Here is a 20,272-nt window from a genome sequence, read left to right as displayed (position 1 = left end):
TCATGTCTCGGAATCAGTGAGCCCAGCCTTCTTTCCGGCGGCTTCTGTTTGCCAAAACTTGCAGGAGCCTTTCTGCTTCTGAACAAGAATTCCGAGAAAGACTCGCGGCCGTTTAGTCCATCCTCCTCTCTTGGGGCGGCAAGTGCGTGTGCCCTCCCAGTCTTTGAGCCCCTGCTTGCACACCTCCGCCAGTGGAGCACGCGCCCCCGTGTGGCTCCGTGCTTTTCCTTGTTGGCCCATTTGGTCACCCTAGGCTGACCTTCCCTAGTGGCCTGCCAGAACCACCCAGCGCGCCTCAGCCTCTGCACGTCAGATCCCTTTTCCACCCTGAGTGGCAGCTGCCTCCCAGCACCCCCTACCGCGGCCCCAGGACCGGTGTCCACACTGACCCCCACCCTGAGTCTTCTCTTCATGGTGAAGAAGCTTACCCCCACCCCTGTTGTGCCCCTGAAAACCCGCCAGCTGCTTCCGTTCCCCGGCTCAGGTTGCCAAACATCAGCGGTGGGAGGGGAGCGAGGTTCTGACGTAGCCGTCAAGGCGCTCACGGTCTGGTGAGGCCAGGAGATGGACAAGTGATCCCCAGGCTACCCCGGAGTGGCTGCCATGGAAACTCTGGGGGGACCAGCGGGGGCCTGGAGGCCTGAGGTATGTGGTGCGGCGGCCAGCTCCCGGTGTCACGGGTGTCCTGGGGCTCCCTGAGGGGTAGGTTACACAGCGTGCAGGAGTGTGTCAGGAAGCTGGAACCGTTCCGCACCAACCGGGCTGGGAAGGGCCCGGCGTGATGGCCCCCGGCCCCCTAATCCTCCTTCTGCAGATGCGGTAGCAGGCAGAGTAGCAGAGTCCCTCCCCTGGGAAGTGGCCTCCAGCCTCCCGACCGGCCTCCATCTTGGCCCCCGATGGCCGATGAGGCCTAAACGCCCCACATCCTGCAGGCACCACCAAGGCCCCAACGGGGAGGGCCCTGCTGTTCACAGAGCAGCCCAGGAGGGGGAAAGAGTTAAGCCTGTCATGTTCTGTTCCCACCAAACACCTCTGCTTAAATGCAAAGTCCCAACAGGGTGGTGTTTGCTATAAAAGCCCTAAGAGTGATTTGTGAAGTCTCGAAGCCCTGTAATCTCGTCAGCGTAATGGGATTATATTTCAAATCACCACAGCCTGTTCATTACCCATTTAAACTCCTCTGACAGAGGAAAACTTACATGAAACGTGCACGGCAGCCCTTGCCGACTTCCCCACTCTCCTTCCTGATTAGACAAACAGATGCTGAGGTCTGGAATGAAAAAATAATGTGCCCATTTATTCATTTTTCTGACAAGTCACAATAGATTTTTAACTGCCAATGAGTGACCTCCCGGAGGTGCGGCGGCTGGGGAGGCGCCCGCCAGGCAGCGAGTGGTCATTTCTGCCCGTGCCGGCCCCTGTCCTGGCCGGGATTCCTCCTGGGACCAGAGCTGGCTGCCAGTCTGAGCCGCTCTCCCCGCCCCGTCCTGGCCGACTGCAGGTGCCCTCAGCCAGGGTGGGGAGGGCTGTCTGCTGGGCCTTCCCGCTGTCACCAACCCCAGGGGTTCAGGGGCCTCCTCCAGGACACAGCCGTGGCCTAAAGTCAAAGCCCCAGGTAGGAAGCCCCGGCCTGCCCTTGTCCAGCCAGGTGATTGAGGAGCCTCAGTTTCCCCATCTGTAAAATGGAGAAAGTAGAACTCCTCTCAGGGGTGCCTGGGTGGCTCGGTCGGATAAGTGTCTGACTCTGGATTTTGGCTCAGGTCGTGACCTCACGGTTCGTGAGATCGAGCCCCGAGTCGGGGTCTGTGCTGACAGTGCAGAGCCTGCTTGAGATTCTCTCCCTCTCTCTCTCTGCCCCTCACCCACACACATGCGTGCTCTCTTTCTCTCTCTCTCAAAATAAATAAACTTAAAAAAAAAATTTTTTTTTTAAATAAACTGCTTAGAGAGAGCTCATCTCAGTGATAAGGGGTCAGTGACCCAGCCTGGGCTGGTATGCACTCAGCTCCCACTCTGGGCTGCCTAGGACAACCGTCCCCAGTCAGCGCCCCCCAGGCTGTGACAAGGACTGAATGGGCCACCAAGTGCGGGGCCTTCCCTTGACCATGACCTCTAGTGTAATAGGCCTTTGGGGACCCTTGCTGGGTCACAGGGTCCCAGAGCAGATGGGCAGAGGAGCCCCTCTGGCTCTCTGCCCTGTGACGATACCTGGAGCAGGGGTGGGCTGGGGAGAGGCAGCTGTGTCAGGGACCCAGCTCTGCCCGTCCCTGGGGCTCCCCCCCTCCTAATTCAGAAGCAGGACACTGCTCCTGAGCTGTGCCACCGGCTGGAGGGAGCCCTATGGCAGTTGCATGAGGCATAAATAAGATAATGTCGCAGGCCTGGTGCACAGTGGGGGATGGGCAGCCATGAGACAAGGGTGCCCAGGTCACATACTCACTGGGAACACCCTGGCCAAGGTCTTCCCGGCCAGCAGGACTTCAGGCCTCAGGGCGTCAACCCAGGCCCCTAGGGAAGGTCTCTGGGCGCCCCTCCCCGCCCCCCTCTCAGTGCCCACCCGCCCCCTTCCACCCCACGCCCACCCCCCCTGCCTGCCTCTGCAGAGAAACTCCAGACAGAGCTCCCATCTGTATGCATTCCCTCCATGAATACGTAAGAAATACTGTGAGGCTAATTCTTTTTAAAATGATAAAATTCGTCTGTGTTATAGCATTCCAGCCCCCAGCTTCCTGAAAGCTAAAAATATTTTAATGTCATATTCCCATGTAAATTTTAGTTTAGAATTTAATACCCTTTTAACATACATTAAATTTTTAGCATTCTTCAAGCCCTTGACTCTTTTAAGGGTTTAGCTGATGTACGTTGGAGAAAAAGGATGGCGGAGGCTGTAAATTAGGAGAGAAGGAAAGTTCTAGATCAAGGTGGCCCCCAAACCTCTGCACCCACCTCATCTTGGGGGTTACTCCTCTGGACTGGGGAGCATCTGAGCCAAACCCTGGGATCCTGGGGAGGTGTCAGAAGTCTCGTTTCCTTACTGGAAAGTCACAGCTGCTTTGTGGCTATGGGGAGAATTCACTAGAGCAGCCCCGGTCTGGGGAGCCAGGATGGCCCGGGGCCAAGGGCATGGGCGCTGCGGTCAGGATGGGGTCAAGCGCTAGTTCTGCCACTTGCCAACAGGTGACTTTGGTGTGTTTCTGTGCCTGTTTTCCTGGCCCCCAAACAGGGCCAAGGTCAGCTTGTGCACAGGTGATGTTTGAGAGAATACACATGAAAGGGGGCTGTCATCGGCTCCACAGAGTAGGTGACCTCCAGGGTGAACTGGCTGGCCTTGCTGAGGGGTCCACGATGATGACACGTGTGCAAACTCGAGTAGATCGTTTTGGTTGATCTGTACCTGGCTCCAGCCCCTAGAGTGAGTCCTCAATCACCCCACAATGCAGGGCCCCCCAAAGCTGTCTTTGCGAAGCCTCATGATTGGCCCACGGGCTGCGGCCTCCTAGGACTCCCCCTCCTGGGGTAGGCCTTGAAGAGCCAGGGGAAGGCTCTGATAATGGCGGGGAGGGGGGGTCCACAGTTGCCTTTAGGGGCAAATAGGGTGGGGGCTTCATGTCCCCCGGGGCATCCAAGGTCAGGGCCTGGGGCCTGCATGAGCACTCTCCCCACAGCTGGCACTCTGGGGTCGGGGGCTGCACTGACCGGGGCCCATACCCTCCTGCCGGAGTCACCGTGCCAGGGTCTTGGAGTGAATCCTTCCATCTGCCTGACGGCCCATCTGTGAGACGCAGGCAGAAATAATAAGACGTCCCTCATGGGCTGCTGAGGTGAGGTCACGCCCAGGGAGGCCCCGGGGCCGTAGGAGCCGCCATGATCGAGGCAATGTGGAGGAAAGGCCTCTGTCCAAGCAATGGTTAACCAGAATTACAAATTTAGCGCGGAGACCTGAAATCCGGTGAGAGGGCAGCTCTGCTTTCTAATGGCTTTCCGGGGAAGATAGAATGCCTTGACTGACAGAGACAAGCCACAGTTTAGACTCCAACCAGGGTCTGCGACTAAAGCAGCTGCCGTGTTAACTTAGATTTACAAAGAGTGTCTCCATCCTGGCAAGAGGAAGGCATGGGGAGAGGGAGCTGCTGCCATTGTGGGAGGCTGGGGGACCCGGGAGCCAGGTAGGGATCCCCGTCTAACCCACCCCAGAAGAAACCCAAAGAATCCTTCCAAGGCAGCTACTATAAGGTGAGAGCAGTTTCCTGATGAGGAGTGAGTTCCTCAACTCTGGAAGAATGTAAGCATTCAGCATTCATTCAACAAGCATCCACCAGTGCCTACCTTGGAGTCTGCCCAAACAGGCCCTGAATGTGTGGAAATGATCTGATGTAGAGCCTGTCCTTGGGAACTCCTGGTCCATGAGGCCATGACCCTGTCTCTAAGTGCTCAGGTGGCCAGATGTCTGTAACAGAAGCTGCTGGGCCTGGGGAGTAGAAGCAGACACAGCCCTCTTCTGTTCGCGGCCAGGGGCTCCTGGTAAAGGCGACGGGTGGCTCAGAATGATCTAATTGGAGGACAAGTGGTGAATGCCGGGGGAGGACAGATCCCAAGGCAGAGAACTGCAAGAGGAACTCTCCAAGGAGGAGAAAAGCCAGTGCCTTTCAAGTCCAGCCCGTCCGTGGGGAGAGCTGTTAGCAAGAGGTGACTCCTCGGTCTCCCTCTGAGCTCAGGCAGCCTTGCTGTGGGACCCACGGCCGCGGTGCCACAGGGGCCTAGAGCTCACAGATGGTTGTCTTCATGCTTAGCCAAGAAATCCTCCACTTCTATGGAGAGCGGGCCTCCCGGTGGCTACTCCCGGATGGGGTTTCTCCCATGCCGGAAAAGGAGACCTTTGGGTTCAGGGGAGGGACTTATCTCCCTGGGGAGCAGGGACCAGACGTCCTTCCTAGGCTGCCACAGAGCCCCTCCCAGCTGACACTCGCACCTCCCAACGCGGGAGACCAGCCTTTGGTCAACGTAAGCGTCACCAGTGCCCTGTGTCACCTTGATGCCCCTCAGCTCTACTGTCCCGTTTCTGGGCCTCATTTTCTCTTCCTGAGAAGGGCATCCTTGGGGCACCCGGCTGGCTCAGTTGGTAGAGCATGCAACCCTTGATCTCAGGATTATGAGTTCAAGCCCCACCCTGGGTGTAGACATTACTTAAATAAATGAATAAATAAACTTAGAAGAAGAAGAAGAAGAAGAAGAAGAAGAAGAAGAAAGAAGAAAGAAATCATCCTCCACATGGCAAGAATGACCTAGACAAGATTTCCAAGCCTCAGAAGGATCTCTCTCCCAAATACCATATACACATCCCAGGCCAGGTCTCTGATTGGTCCCACAGGGATCACATGTCCATCCCTGGGCCAATCCCTGGGGCTAGGGGCTGAGCTACCATGATGGGCAGCAGGTCCATGACTTTGGGGCTCGGGGGAAGGGGCCCCATTTACCAGAGCAGGGGAGGGGGCAGGTAAAATCTGGGCACCTCTTTAGCAGTTATTATGTGCCAACCACTCTGCTAAATACCTTTTTTTTTAATTTTCTCAAACTCAGCGAGAAGTGGGGGTCCACAGCATCCTTCCGCAATAACAAGGCCTAAAGGGTGAAGGAGTTTGCCCAGCAAGGAAAGGGGTGTTCGTGGGACCTGGACCTGCCTCTGACTCCAGTCCCGAATGTCCCCACCTGTAGGGCTCCCTCCTCCATACGGGCACAGTGGAGGTGGAATCCTCGCTTCGACCACAGCGCCCCCGGGGAATAGTGGTGTGTGTGTGTGTGTGTGTGTGTGTGTGAGCTTCATCCACCAGCAGCCGGCTAACCCTCCCTCCCCTCCCGGGCAGGGGCGCCCACCCTCACACACCTGTGCCCCGGGCACAGCCGAAGCTGACGGCCGTCTGCTCTCCGAGGAGGCCGAACACGTCTCCAAGCAGCCCCTTCCCCACAGCCGAACAGCTGGCCACCATCTTGGCACACATTTCCCTGTCACGTCTGATTTGCAAAGTCATGTCTGGAACAGACCCACAGGAGCGTCCAGTTGGGGGCTTTTTCAGGTCAAGGAGTACTTTCCAGAGAGTCTCTGGTTCTTCGGAGGAGAAAAAGAATGTGAAGACAAGGAAAAGAACCCTGTCTCTGTTGCGGGGCCAACACTCCCACCAGTGGAATCTTCCTCTGGGCCACTCTGGACTACGGCCTTAAAGATCACCTTGAGGCTCTGTCATTATCCCATTTGACAGATGAGGAAGTCGAGGCTCACAGGAGTCCTGTCGCTTTCCCAAGGTCACATGGCTGCTGAGGGCGGAACTGGGATTTGAACAGGGCCGTTCCAGCTGCCCAAGCCCCTGCTCCTCACCATCATATCCACAGCCTTCCAGCAGATGCCTGAACTGGGCTGTCCGGCTGGCCTGACTCCAACACCTCCTCCTCCTCTAGGAAGCCTGCCTGAGCTGGCAAGGCCCGCCTCTGCTGCTCTGCTCCTTCCGCTGCTGACTGGGGTTTCTGGTTTCCAGGGCATCCAGGGAGGGCCCCGCCAGAGCTGGGTGGTTTGACCCCTCGAAGGCATCCTCTTAGCCAAGGCATTTTGACTGCAAGGAACAGAAGCCCACGAGAACGCAGGCAACGGGAGCCCCATAAAAACCCACAGGCCTCAGCACAGCCAGGCACTGTGGGAACCAAGCGGGGCCCTCAAGGACCGGGCCACACTCCCCTTCTCAGAGGCCTGGGCTGTGGGTCACCTCTCCCTCTCTCTGGCTCCTTTTGGGCATCCTGGTGGTGAAGATACCCATAAGCACCAGCCCCCAAGACCGCATGCTCCCCATCTGCACGGCCACCACCCTGTCACTCCTTCACCTCTGAGCACCAACTCCCAGGGGGAGACTGTGGGGGCGTCCGAGGGCCCCGGTGGGACCAGCAATGCTGGCCCTGACTGGGCCAAGGAGGGGGTCGTGCAGGCAGGTGTCTGTCCACAGGAGCTCAGGAATGTGCAGGTGGGTGACAATCTTCTACACCCTCCTCCTGCCCAGGTACACTGTCTTAGGGTGAAGCCCCGGGGAAGTGACTTACACTAACTGTCTGCAACCTGGGGGCGGGGACTACAGGGGTCAGTGCCTGGCATGTAGTATGTGCCCAACAAAGGTTTGTGAATGAATGGAACGAAGCCAGAAGGCGTCCCGGCCCCAGAAAGGGTTCCATGGACATAGATGGGAAATGCTGTGTTGTACCTGCTCAGCAGGCTCTTCTCCTGCAGGACTTCTCAGAGCCTTTAACTAACCACCGTTTACTGTGCCCTGGGAAGGGGCTGAAGTAGGCAGCATTTCCCAAGCACCCTTTTGCCAAAGCATGTGTACATGTTTCTAGAACTGGGGTAAGTCAGAACTCAGGCTGGTAATGCTCTTTCAGGCAATCCAAGGGAAACCGTGTCAGGGACCAGCTGAGAGCGTGGCCTCCAGAGTCAGGCAAACCAGCTGTGTCGCCTACTAACTGTGTGACCTCGGGCAAATCACTTTGCCTCTCTGAGCCTCAGTTATCCCATAGGCTTCCATGGGGATCATCACTCCATCTTTGTCCAGACTCCCATCTTCACCATTCTGTACCACACAGCAGTGGCCTCCTCCCTGGCTTCTTTGGCTCCCATCTGCCTCTCAGCCTTCGATATGATTTCTGAGCCCGGGGGACTCAAGTCCTCTTGGTCCCCATTCACTGTATTCCCAGCACCTAGCAGAGCAGGCCCTCCACACAATAACATTTGTGGAATGAATGAATCAACGAATGAATCAATGAATCAATGAACGATATTCCTATGTGAACACTCTGGGTTTAGTTTGGGGCGGGCATGGCCACCCCCCTCTCTGATCCTCCTCCTACCCTTCTTTTGCACCTCGGTCTGGCTTGAACCTAAAGGAAGTCTATGGCCCACTCAGCAAACATTTATTCAATTGGAATAATTATACCCTTTTGGGAGCTGGTTGACCAGAAAGATGACTGGGAGAAATCCCATACACAGATATTCACGAATAAACCACGGCCTCCACCTCTAGAGGGCAGTAGAGGCTCCAGGCCTGGGCTCCACACTCTGGGCGCATAAGCCTCTCGACTCCACAGCACACACAGCAGGGGGAGGGGCGTGGGGCAGAACTATAGCACTGTGCCCATTAGACAGATGAAGAGAGTGAGGTTCAGAGTGCTCAGTGACTCGCCCAAGATCAATCACACAGCTAGGAGGAAGCAGGGCAGCAATTTCGACCCAGGTTTCATCTGACTCCTGACCCAGCAGTCTTAACCTTAACCCTTTAAGGCCTTTGTTCTTGACCAAAAGGCATGGACACAAGGAACAACACAGTTCTGGAGTCTGGATTGAAATCCTACCTCTGCTTTGTCCCCTATTTGTGTGGCACTAAGCCAATCATTTCACCTCTCGGGGCCTCAGTTTCCTTATCTGTAACATAGGGCTAATAATCCCCCTTCTTACAGGGTCGTGAGGATTAAACGAGCTAGTAGATGGGAGAGAGATTTCTGAGGTAGCACCAATTTTGTGGCCAGAGGACAGGGAAACCTAGGAAATGCCTGCCTCCCAAAGGAAGCCCTCAGCTGAGCCTGAGGCAGCAGGGCCCACAGGGTGGCTGGCATATAACAGCTCTCCATAAACTGATGCAGAATGAATTATCATCTTCTGCTGGTGCTGCAGATTGTCCCAGAACACAGAGACACAGAGGCACAGAGTTTGAACCGGGGTTCCCCTTGGACAGACAATGGGAAAACAGGGGATACAGCAGAGCAGTGAGTTTGAGGCCAGGCACAGCCTAGACCCACACTGCAGCCTCAGGACCCTGAATGTGGTGCGCATGAGCCAAGAGGACTGCCACATAGGCCAAGGCGCCGCCTCTTCAGTCAGAATGGCCACCACGTTTGTCAAGATGGCCGCCACACGGCTGCCACATCTGCCCCCCCAAAAGCTGAGCCCCGCTGAGACTGGACTTGAAACGGAACACATTAATTGTTAAACTGTGACCAGACTCCAAATGGAGTGAGTCAAAGCCCAGGGCAGCCTACACACTCCAAGGAATAAGAAGAAACCCGTTAGCCCTTCCCTATGCCCCTGAGAATGCTGGGTAATTACTTTTTCCCCTTTGTCTTTTTGTTTTCTTTTAGCAGAACCACCAGGAAGCGGCCGCAAAAATCAGTTAAAGCTTCCAAAGTGCTTCTTCCCCCAGAAATCTTTTATAAAAGGTGAAAGATTTACAAGACCCGAAGAGCAAACCAAGCAGGATAATTGTTTTTGGAATGACCCCAATATTTTCACCCCGGCGACCCCGGCTGGGCATCTTGCCCCATATTTATGATTCCTGGTCCTCTGCACGCCGCCAGGCGACCTTTCTGAGCCCCCTCTGTGAGCCCCCAGTCCCTTATCGGGCCTGTAACTCACCCTGACGTTATCTCTCGGGAGGGTTTTATGCACTTTAATTTAACTCCCCCCATCATTATTTCCCGGACTTCAAGGTTTTCTCTTTCGAGCTGCCCTTCCCGGGACAAGCATAATCTGTTTGCCATCAAGCCCAATAAATATGTTTGTGCGGGAGACGGAACCATTTGGGGAGGGTGGCCCAGGCCTGGGAAGCAGCCTCCGGCTCTCACCGGGGTCTGGGCAGCAGGACTGGCCCGTGTGTCCTTGAGCCGCTGTCCTGCTGGGAGCCTCTCTGCCTCAGGTCTCAGGCCGGTGGCCAGATCCAGATCGAGCAAACGAAAATGCAGGCCAGCCGGTTACATTTGAATTTCAGGTGAACGATGACTCTTTTTTACTTTTAGTGTAAGTGTATCCCACTCAATTCATGCTAAAAAAAAAAAAAAAAAAAGTGTTTGTTGTTTATCTGTGATTCTAATTGGACTGAATATCTTATGTTTCATCTGATCTCGGCTCCTGGGGGCCACCCTGCTCCCTCCCCTGAGTGTAGGTTAATACACTGGAGAGTGGATTCCTTGATGAGGGTTCCCATAACACTGTACCACAGGCTTAAACAAAAGAAATTTACTTTCTTACAGTACTTTTTTTATATATATATATGTTTAATTTTGAGAGACAGAGCACGACCGGGGAACGGACAGAGAGAGGGAGACACAGAATCTGAAGCAGGCTCCAGGCACTGAGCTGTCAGCACAGAGCCTGACGTGAGGCTTGAACTCACAAACTGTGAGATCGTGACCTGAGCCGAACGAAGCAGGCTCCAGGCTCCAAGCTGTCAGCACAGAGCCTGACACGGGGCTCAAATTCACAAACCATGAGATCGTGACCTCAGCCAAAGTCAGATGCTTAACCGACTGAGCCCCCCAGGCACCCAGCTTTCTTGCAGTTCTGAAAGCCGGAAGTGTAAGATCGGCAGGGTTGGTTTCTCCCGAAGTCTCTCTCCTTGGCTTGCAGATGGCTGACTTCTCCCTGGATCCCTCTGTGTCCTAATTTCCTCTTTTCATAAGGACACCAGTCATACTGGATCAGAACTCACTCTCATGACTTCATTTCAACCTCATTAATTCCCCGAAGACCCTATCTCCAAATACTGTCTCTTTCTGAGGTACAGGGGTTAGGACTTCGACATACAAATGTGGGAGGGGACACGTTGAAGCTCCCAACAAGAGGTCCCAGAGAGTGAAGGGGGCAGGGCAGTTCTGTGCTGAATAAATAGTCCTGCCTGGAGCACAGCTGTTTACTCCTGACCCACCCAGCCCCCCACTCTCAAAGTCCGGGAATACCATGGTGAGAAACTTCTGTCCTCGTGGCCTGACGCGGGCCTCACCCTGCTGGCGTGGGGTGGGGGGAATGGTCCTCCCCTGGCGCCTGGCTATCCCCACGAGGCCCCGAGGTGCACGGAGCTGAGCCCCGTGGAGCTGGTCCTTTAGGGCAGCACCTTGACGGCCCGGCCTTGGGAGACACCCTCGTCCAGCTCCACGGCGGCCTAGGCTGAGCTCTCGGAGGCAAACTCCACGTAGGCACAGCCCTCGGGGTGTCCGGGGAACTTGTCACACAGCCTGGTGACCCAGTGGGCGTCGCACAGGAAATGAAGTAGGCCTCCAGCTCCTGGGCCCTGCCCCCTTGTCCACGTTGTCCACGTAGACTGGTCTTCGGCCCTACTCCACCTTCTCCGTGGGGGTCCCAGGGCTCATCCCTGGCCCTCGAGGTCCCTGTGCCCTCCTCCTCCCAGGCCTGGCCCTGCGCCCTGGGCTGCTTCAGCCCCTGGGCCCGCTCCATGGCCCACAGCTTCAGTTCGATGGCCTCCAGCTCCCGATGGCCTCCCAGCTCCAGCTCCAGTACCCGGCCAGGCCCTCCCCTTGCAAGATATGGATCTAACCACCTCCCGCAGCAAGTCAGAGTCAAAGGCGTACTGACCAGCCACCCCGTGAAGACAAGAACCCTGCGCGTCTGGCCACCGCTGGCTCCCCAGCACCCGCACCCGGCTGACAGCAGGGCCGCAGGGAATGTGATCGGGGCCCTGTCAGATGTCCTCCGCGCTGTCACCTGACCTCGCCATTGTGCGTGGAGATGCTGAGCGGTCCCCGAGGGCCCCGCGGGGCAGGTATGACTGGTCAAGGAGTGCAGGAGTTCCTGGGCAGCTTTAGATCAATAACGATCTCACCTTTTGCGGGTTTGAGGCCTGCGTCAGGCTCTGTGCTGACAGCTCAGAGCCTGGAGCCTGTTTCAGATTCTGTGTCTCCCTCTCTCTCTGACCCTCCCCCGTTCATGCTCTGTCTCTCTCTGTCTCAAAAATAAACGTTAAAAAAAAAAATTTTAATGTTAGGGGAAATAAACATAACGTTAAATGCATCTGAGTCATACAAACTGCATGGAAACACAGAAATGAAATCATGTAAAATCTGGAGAAATTTGTATTAGGCTGTGTTTCTTTTTTTTTTCTTTAATAACCTTTTTTAATGTTTATTTTTGAGAGAGCGCAAGTGGAGGAGGGGCCGAGAGAGAGGGAGACACTGAACCCAAAGTGGGTTCTGCGCTGAAAGCAGCGAGCCCGATGCGGGGCTCGAACCCACGAACCGTGAGATCATGACCTGAGCCGAAGTCAGACAACCAACTGAGCCACTCAGGCGGCGCCCCTGATTTTCCTGGTTTTGGTAACGTCTCACAGCTCTGCAAGATACTACCTTTGTGGGAAGCTGGGGGAAGGGTATCCTGGACTCTCATGACTATTTTTGCAACTTTTGTTAAGTCTACATAATTAACGATAAAATAAAAAGTTAAAAAAAAAATTTAATGTTTATTTTTGAGAGAGAGAGACAGAGTTATGAGCAGGGGAGGGGCAGAGAGGGAGACACACAATCTAAAGCAGACTCCAGGCTCTGAAGTGTCAGCACAGAGCCCAACACAGGACTTGGACCCACGAACTGTGAGATCATGACCTGAGCCAAAGTCGGGCACTTAACCGAGCCACCCAAGTGTCCCTAGAAAGTATTTTAGAAAATTTAAAAACATGAGCGCTTGAGTGGCTCAGTCGTTAAGCATCTGCTTCGGTTCAGGTCATGCTTTCCCAGTTCATGAGTTCAAGTCCCACATCGGGTGAGCTCGAGCCCTGCTTCGTGTGAGCCCCGCTTCTCTCTCTCCCTCAATCTCTCTCTCTCTCTCTCTCTCTCTCTCTGTCCCTCACTCACTTGTGCCCTCTCTCTCAAAAAAAAAAAAAATGGAAAATTTAAAAATGAGAAATGTATTGAAATCAGAACCAAAATTTTATTTACATAACATTTATGAAGCCCTAGGGAGAATTAAAAACAGTCTAGTGAGCCCGGGTTGAGCTATGAAAGATATGATAGATATGACTTATAAGCACAAAGAATTTTGTGTGGGAAAGTTTATTAATACATAACAAAGCTTGGCTGATACTAGCATAAAGAGGCACACTAAAAAGAATGATAGTAAAAATTTCATAAACATTGGATGAAGTAGAACTCTAGTATCTTAGTGCTGTCTGATTTTCTCTCCTGACCCCAAGGTTATCGGATTTTTTGTGATCATTATCCAATCATGTGCCCCTTTGATGTGAAGATTTGCTTTTACTCATCTTTGGAAGACTCTATCAACTCCTAATACTTCTAAATATTATTAATATCTTGGCTTCTGTCCTTAATAGCCCATATGAAATAAAAAAAAACAAACAGAGAAAAAGAATACGCCTGAGTCAGAGAAAATGGCACACGAGGAGGAAAGTGTAATCAGATAATACAGTAAAACAAAGGCTTTACTCCAGGAAAGGCCATAACTACAGACGGCAGGAACCTGTCTGTCTCGTCACTTCTTATTCCCGGAGTCTGGCACAGAGAAGGCCCACGATAAATATTTGCTGAGTGAGTGAGTGATGCCTCGGTTGGACCTTGCCCCCAGCCTTACTGGCGGATGAGCCTCCTTGGGTTGGTACCCAGAACACAAAATGCTGCCATTGGAGGCCCAGAGGTCCATAGAGGCCTGGGTCTGTGCACTGGAGCCGGAGGCGGCCACTGCCTGTCCCTTCCCTGGTGCCCTGGGACCCAAGAATCCACCCTCCGGGGTCCTCGGCACTGTGGCGTGCAGAAAGGGGAAGACACTCGGGAGATGGGGGGGAGCATGTGCTCCACTCAGGAGGCCTGGCCCAGCGGTCTGGGGAGGCCTCGGATCTGTAGAGACATGGTGCTTCTGGGAGGGTCTCCTGATACAATAAAAGATTATCAGCTAAATAAAACAAGAAGTGACTGGGGCCACTATGCCCTGTTGGATTGAAATCGTGTGAGCAAAGTGGTTTTCTCTGAGAGATTTATTTCCTGTGCTGGCTTCAGGCAGCCAGCCCAGCCGGAAAGAACGGGGCTGGTCTCCCTCCATGTGGGGGGCGGGGGTGGGGGGAGGGCGGCGCGGGTTTTTATTTAATCTTCCAATGAGCTGGAACAGTGAAGATGGCGTGAATGGACATTAATTCTGAAACAAATTATTAAAGCGCGATCTGGGATTCCGGGAAAGCCATCTACCCCCTGCCTTTCTGCCACTTCCCCTCACCAAGGCCATAAAATCCCTCCTCTCCACTCAAAACCCAACATCAAGCCAACTGGGTCTCCCGTTCAGGCTGAGGAGAGAGGCCTGGAATTGACCTCAGCCCAGGGCCAATGGAGCAGCAGGACTGTCCATGCCTCCAGACCTAGGCCACCTGCCTGCCTGGGCCTTGGCCCCTGACAAAGATCCCCACATTTCTTGCTCCCTCGTACCTGTATTTGCGTTCAAGGGGGCCACAAGCAAGATGGCCACCACCTCTCCCGCTCATGTGGGCTCAACCTCCGTCTCCTCCATCATAGGTACGTCAGCTCTTCTTGGGCCTTCCGGCCCCCTTCCTCACACCTAGCCCAGCCCAGGCCAGTGTAGATCCTGGATCCTGCCCTCTTCAGCTGACATCCCACACCTCACTGCCGGGCCCTGCCCAGGCCTCCCAGTGCTGAGCCCAGAGGGTTCAGCATCTGAGGGTAGAGAGAGCCAGAGTTCAAGTAAGGAGCCAGAAAGCATGGTATGGGGGTTTCTGGGGCCCCTGGCTGGGCCCTGGAGACACAGAGAAAAGTCAGACCCAGCACCCCTGGTGGCCAGTCTAGGAGAGGAGAGACAGCCATTGGTGAGCCAGTGCCGTGAAGAGGGTACACCAGGCATAGGGCGGTACACAGACCGATGAATCAAGACGGCTGGGTGCCGGGGTGAGCCTGGAGGGGCTTCCAAGATAAGATCCCTGACGTGGACACTGAGTAAACCAACGGGACCAGGACATTCTGAGGGGGGAAAACAGCATTTGCAAAGGTCTGGAAGTAGAATACTTACCGTTGTGTGCAAGATCTATAATAATAGTAATAATAATAATACCAACAACAACACTTAAAATTTATTGAGAATTTGCTATGTGCTGAGCTATTTCATGCATGTTCCCTAATTTTAGCCTTTCCAACAAGCCTATAAGGAGGTAGGAATTATCATTATTTCCATTCACAGATGGGGAGACTGAGGCTCAGAGAGGCCCCGTTGCCCAACATCAAGCCAGTATGTGGGAGAGCCAGAATTTGAACCCAGGTCTGCCTGACTCCAGAGACAGTGCTCGCTGCCCCCACCATTCACTACCCCACCCCACCCCACCCCCCAACGAGATCCAGGCTTCTCCTGCTGGCCCAGCTGTGGAGGACCAGCAGGCTTTGCATCCAGTTCCATTCCCCCGAGTAAGACACCAGGGAGCCCAGGGCCCCTTCTGGTGGAGCCGAGCAGCTCACCATGCCCATGGCCATGGGCCCACTTGCCCAGGACTCACATTCTTCAATGATCAGGAAACATCTGGAGGCCATATGGCTTGACATCCAATGTAGACAGGCCACTCAGGGCTCCTGAGTCCCAGAGCCTGGCACGGATCAGAGCCAAAGGCTCGCCAGGGCTCCCATCAGGCCTGGCTGGGAGTCCCTGACCTGCTCCTTCTCCTGGCCATGGCACCTCTATCCACTAGGCTGCACGAGCCAGAAACCTGGGAGGGCCCTCCTGTCTCCTGCCTATCACTCCCCACCCCATCCCTCAGCAAGTGCCGATACCCCCATCACAAAGCACATCCCCAAACCAACCACTCCTTCCTGCCCACCTCGCCCCCTCCCTTGGCCCAGCACCCCCATCCCTCCCCCTCCACGACTCCCACCCATCCTCCCCTCCACAGACTAAGGAAGATCCTTTAGAAACCCGGATCCAGTCGGGCCCCGCCACCTTCCCACCTCATGTTGTTTTAAAACGCCTCAACGGGCGTCAGTTAGGCACCCAACTTCAGCTCAGGTCACGATCTCGCTGTTCATGGGCTCCAGCCCTGCGTGGGGCTCTGTGCTGACAGCTCAGAGCCTGGAGCCTGCTTCGGATTCTGCGTCTCCCTCTCTCTCTGCCTTTCCTCTACTTGCTCTCTCTCTCTCTCTCTCTCTCTCAAAAATAAATATTAAAAAAAATAAAATAAGAAAATAAAACCCTCCAGTGGCTGCTCCCCACAGGCTTTGGACCGTGCCCAGGGTCTTTGCCACGTCTGGGTTCCGACGTGCTTGTCTTCCACAGGCCTCACCTACCTCAGCCCTCACTACTCACCCCCTCTCAGAGCCCTGGCTCCATGGCTTGCCTTCCTGTCCTCAAAAAATGCCGTCCCTCCTGCTTCAGGACCTGCACCCGGCTGGCTGGCCCCTCCTTCCAAACTTGCCCTTTGGGCCCCTCATTCTGTCACCTTTGAGGTCCCAGCTCCCACCACCCCCAGTGGAGACCAAGCCCTGCTATGAGTTCGTGTCCTCCTTGAAATCAAATAATGTATAATTAGTGTCCAGCCCTTGATAGACCTGGAACCCAGGGAGGCAGGGCTCTCGATGCTCAGCATGGACTCTGGCAAACAGTAGGTGCTCAATAAATGAGTACCGTTTCGTAAAGAAAAGCACCAACCCCCAGCCCTTCAGCATCCCTCAAACCCTCCCCAGTGCCCAGCCCTGCTGGGGGAGGAGGGCTGGGGGAAGAGCCAGATGGACCTGCCCCTAAGGAGTCCAGATCTCATGGAGGGTGGGGTGAAGCAGGCGGGAAAGAGGGGAAGGCTCGGGAAGGGGGCGGGGATCATGCCCTTCCCTCCATGTGCCTCCGTAACTTCCCAGAAGCAGGGACACCTGACAGTTGTCCGTGTCGGGATCACAGACAGGGGGACGCAAAACCAGTGTGTGGTAAAAAGAAGTCGTCATCCTCTGAGTTCTCTGATGGCGGGGAAAGAGTACATTTTTCATCAGCCTAGACAGCAAAAACAAAGCAAAACCAAGCATTTGGAAAGAACTTAGTTGGCCATGGCCCTTGAAGTGTGTCACCTTTCCAGCTAGTGATGCACTCAGCACCCTGCCCGAGCCAGTGTGCTCAGCTCAAGTTTCGCCTCGCTCAGGACACAACGTGGAGTCTTTCTAGTTTGCCAGAATGATTTGCCGTGTCTCTTTATTCTCCAGGTCCCTCTGGGGGCTCTCCACTGGCCATAGGGCCAGGTGTCCCCCCGTCCCTGGATTTGGGTCCGAGTTCCTGGGAAGGGTAGCTGGGGACACAAGCAGAGGGTGACAATGGCCCCACCCCAAAGACTCATCCTGCCACTCTGGTGGGAACAAAGCCTTGAGGAAGGAGAGAAAGGGGCGAGGGTCTGGGTGGGTAGCCAGCAAGAGCTCTTAGGGGGCTGGGCTGAGCCTGGATGGGGCTTCCTCAGACCAGCATTGACGATGACGACGAATCACAGGTCCCCGGGGCCTGGCCCCGGGTGGAACACTGGCTGCCCTAGAGGCCTAGTGCAGCCTGCGCTCACGCAATCACCTATAGGTTCAGGACCTTAGCGCACAGATGGTGGGGTTCGCCGGTGTCACGCAGATAGGACAGAGGACAGGCCCACGTGCAGGGTCGGGAGGCCCTCGGGAACACAGTTCACCCAGCACATGCGGACGCGGTACAGCAAGACGGAGGCGGAAGGCCCGGCAGGGCCCCGAGGGTGGTTCGGGGATTCACGATGTGGTCCAGCGCGGCTCATAGTTGCATTTGGATTTGAGGCCACCGGGCTGTCCTGTGGCGAGTAGGTAAGAGAGAGACTGGAGGGCAAGAAGGGGCCGCGGTGGCCAGAGAGAGAGAAGGGGCGAGGAGGGACAGTGGGCCAGAGACCTCAGGGATAGGAGGACCATTGTCGCAGACATCTCTGCTTGGTGAGCAGAGCTGGTGGGGCTCCAGGTGTCCGGGCTCAGAGGCTCGTTCACCTGTCAGAGCATCTCTACCACCTGTCACAGCGTCTCCACCCTCTGGCTCCAGCCAGCAGTCTGCCTCCTCTCTCTCTCCTGCTGCCTCTTCCTGGTTCCTTGTCCCCAGCTGGAGGAAGGGGTTCTGAGCCCACCAGCAAAACTGCAGCCTCCTACCTTTGATCTGGGCAAGGCAAGAATGGGGGTCCCCCGGCCCCCGCCACTGCACTCCCTCACTCCTGCAGTCCCCACTGTGGCCACACAGCCCCAGCCCTCTTCAGTCAGGGAGCCTTCGCCCCCTGGCCGCCCCTCTTCTGAACCCTCTCACTCAGGAAGCCCAGGACAGCCATTCCTGCCCCCTCCAGCAGGCCCACCACTGCCATGACCGAGCCCTGGCAACTGCCCTGAGAGAGGAACTGTGTGTCTATTTTACACACAAGGAAACTAAGGCTCGGGAAGGGGCAGTGACCTGTCCAGGGTCACTCAGGGAGAAACTGCAGAGATGGGGTCCCTGAGATCTGTCTCCCAATCTCAGCTCTTTCCCCCTACCCAAAGCAGCTCCCATAAAGAAGGGCACGCCACACACAGCGTCAATGAACCTGCCGCACAGGAAGTACTTTATTATTTCTGATCTGCTCAGGGCTCTCCCAATCGCAGAACAGTGAAAATGCAAACCAGCTAAGGTCGATAAGGGATTTATGGCTCAAAAGCCAAAGAAAGAACGTGGTAGTGAAGGTTCCAAAGCCGTTCCAGCAGAAAAGCTTCTGGCCAAGGGGGTCACATGCCCATCTCTGAACCAACCACAGCGCCAGGATGGGGCACTCTGATTGGGCAGGCCTGGATCATGCCTCCTTTGCTGTCCTCAGTAGTGGGCACAGGGCTTGCTACCAAGAGGGAAGGGAAGAAAATACAGCTCAGAGAGATTAAGCAACTCTCCCAGATCACACAGCCTGCCCTGAATCCGTGTGTGTGTGTGTGTGTGTGTGTCTATGTCTAGGTGGGGTGAGGGTGGTGACACAGTAGTTTAGGAGAGAGATTCTCCCGGCTTCTATGGGAGAAAGTTCAAATTTCCTTTTTTCTGGCACTGAGGTCCTCCAACCTCTGGCTCCTGCCCCCCAACACGTGCAGCCCCCAAAGATGTGTCCTACCTGCTCTGCTGGACTAGGCATGTCTGACAGGGGTGGGGCCTTACTCCTCTCTAAACCCCCTCTCCCAACCCTACTTCCCCGACTCCAGGCTCGGAGCTCAGGGCAGCTACTTATGAAATGTGTGGATTCTGGAATGAGCTGGAAAGGATACAACGGTCCTCAGGTCAAAAACCTCCACACAGCTCACCACCTCCAAGGCCATACATATCTGCTGCTGCTGCTGCTGCTGATTTGGGGCAAGTCAGTCCCACCCCCACCCCTCAAGCTGGCCCCCCCGAGCTCACCTGCCTTCGGGGCTTCGCCTCCAGGCCTTCTCTGGGAGATCAAAAGTTTTCTTTGGGCCCAGCGTACACTCAAGAGGATGCCCTACAAAGACACACACTTAGATGCATGCACACACACACACACACACCACAGCACCCCAGCTGTTTCCTTCAAAAAGGGATGGTGACCATCTCCCACTCATGTCTTCCCTTGGGGGAAGCAGCCCAGGAACCCGGAGATGGGGATTTAAGGGGGAGGAAGAGACACCCCATCTCTCTGCCCCTGCGGGGACCTCCGCTAAGAACAAAGAAAGAATTCCCCGGGCTGGACGCACGTGCCCAGCACCCACCCCAGGCACCCAAACCCGTGCACAGCACACGCAGGCCTCCCCATGGACTCTCAAGGCCGGAACACGTCCCTGTTCCCACTCATGACTACCCTCACCACACGGGTGGACTCCACTCGCTGTCGCACAGCCACCAGGACCCTCCCCACGCCCCCCCCCCCCACCAGAGCACAGCCGCTGCAGCGAGCCGGTCCATCCACCCCGCAGGCCCAGGAAAGCCCGAGGGTGTAGGGCCCGCGTCTCCGGAGCCTCGGTCGCCCAGGCCTGGGTGGCAGCTGCGGGGACAGTGTATGAGGTGGGGGATCCGGCCGCTCGAAGGTCCGCCTGTCCCCTGCCTGCGCGTCCGTCTGGGCCTTGGCGTTGGCCTCCGCCGGCGGGGGTGCGACCCCTAGCGCCCCAAACACATACGGGGGTCTCCGCGGACCGACGGGCCGATGGCGGCGGGGACGGCCACGCGGGACCGAGAACGGCCGAGACGCGCGGCCGCGGGAGCCGCCGGGGAGGCCCAACTGCAGCCTCGTGGCGCCACCTATGGTCCGCACTGCGGCGGCTTCCCGGCCCCCGGCGCCCGCGGCTCGGTCCTGCAGCCCGTCTCCGAGTCTCAGGGTGGCCCCGCCGCCCCTCCCGGATTCAGCCCCGGGGTTGGGGGTGGCGCGGGCGCTGCCACCGCGTCACGTGCAGAGAGGCCCCGGAGCCCGCAGCTGCGACCTCACCTGCCCCTCTGCTCTGCTGCCCGCCCCCCCTCCGCTTCCCGGTTACA

General features: G+C 55.9%; 1 non-coding gene across 1 annotated transcript; it reads right to left on the bottom strand.

The window, feature by feature from the left end:
• Positions 1–9,168: 9,168 nt before the first annotated feature.
• Positions 9,169–9,281, bottom strand: LOC115500226. The gene has a single exon (XR_003964461.1). It is a non-coding gene; the product is annotated as a U5 spliceosomal RNA (small nuclear RNA).
• Positions 9,282–20,272: the final 10,991 nt, after the last annotated feature.

This window comes from Lynx canadensis, chromosome D4, assembly GCF_007474595.2.
Source record: "Lynx canadensis isolate LIC74 chromosome D4, mLynCan4.pri.v2, whole genome shotgun sequence".
NCBI classification, from domain to species: domain Eukaryota; kingdom Metazoa; phylum Chordata; class Mammalia; order Carnivora; family Felidae; genus Lynx; species Lynx canadensis.
Note: the sequence above shows the minus strand (reverse complement) of the source record. Positions and strands in the feature narration are given on the sequence as shown.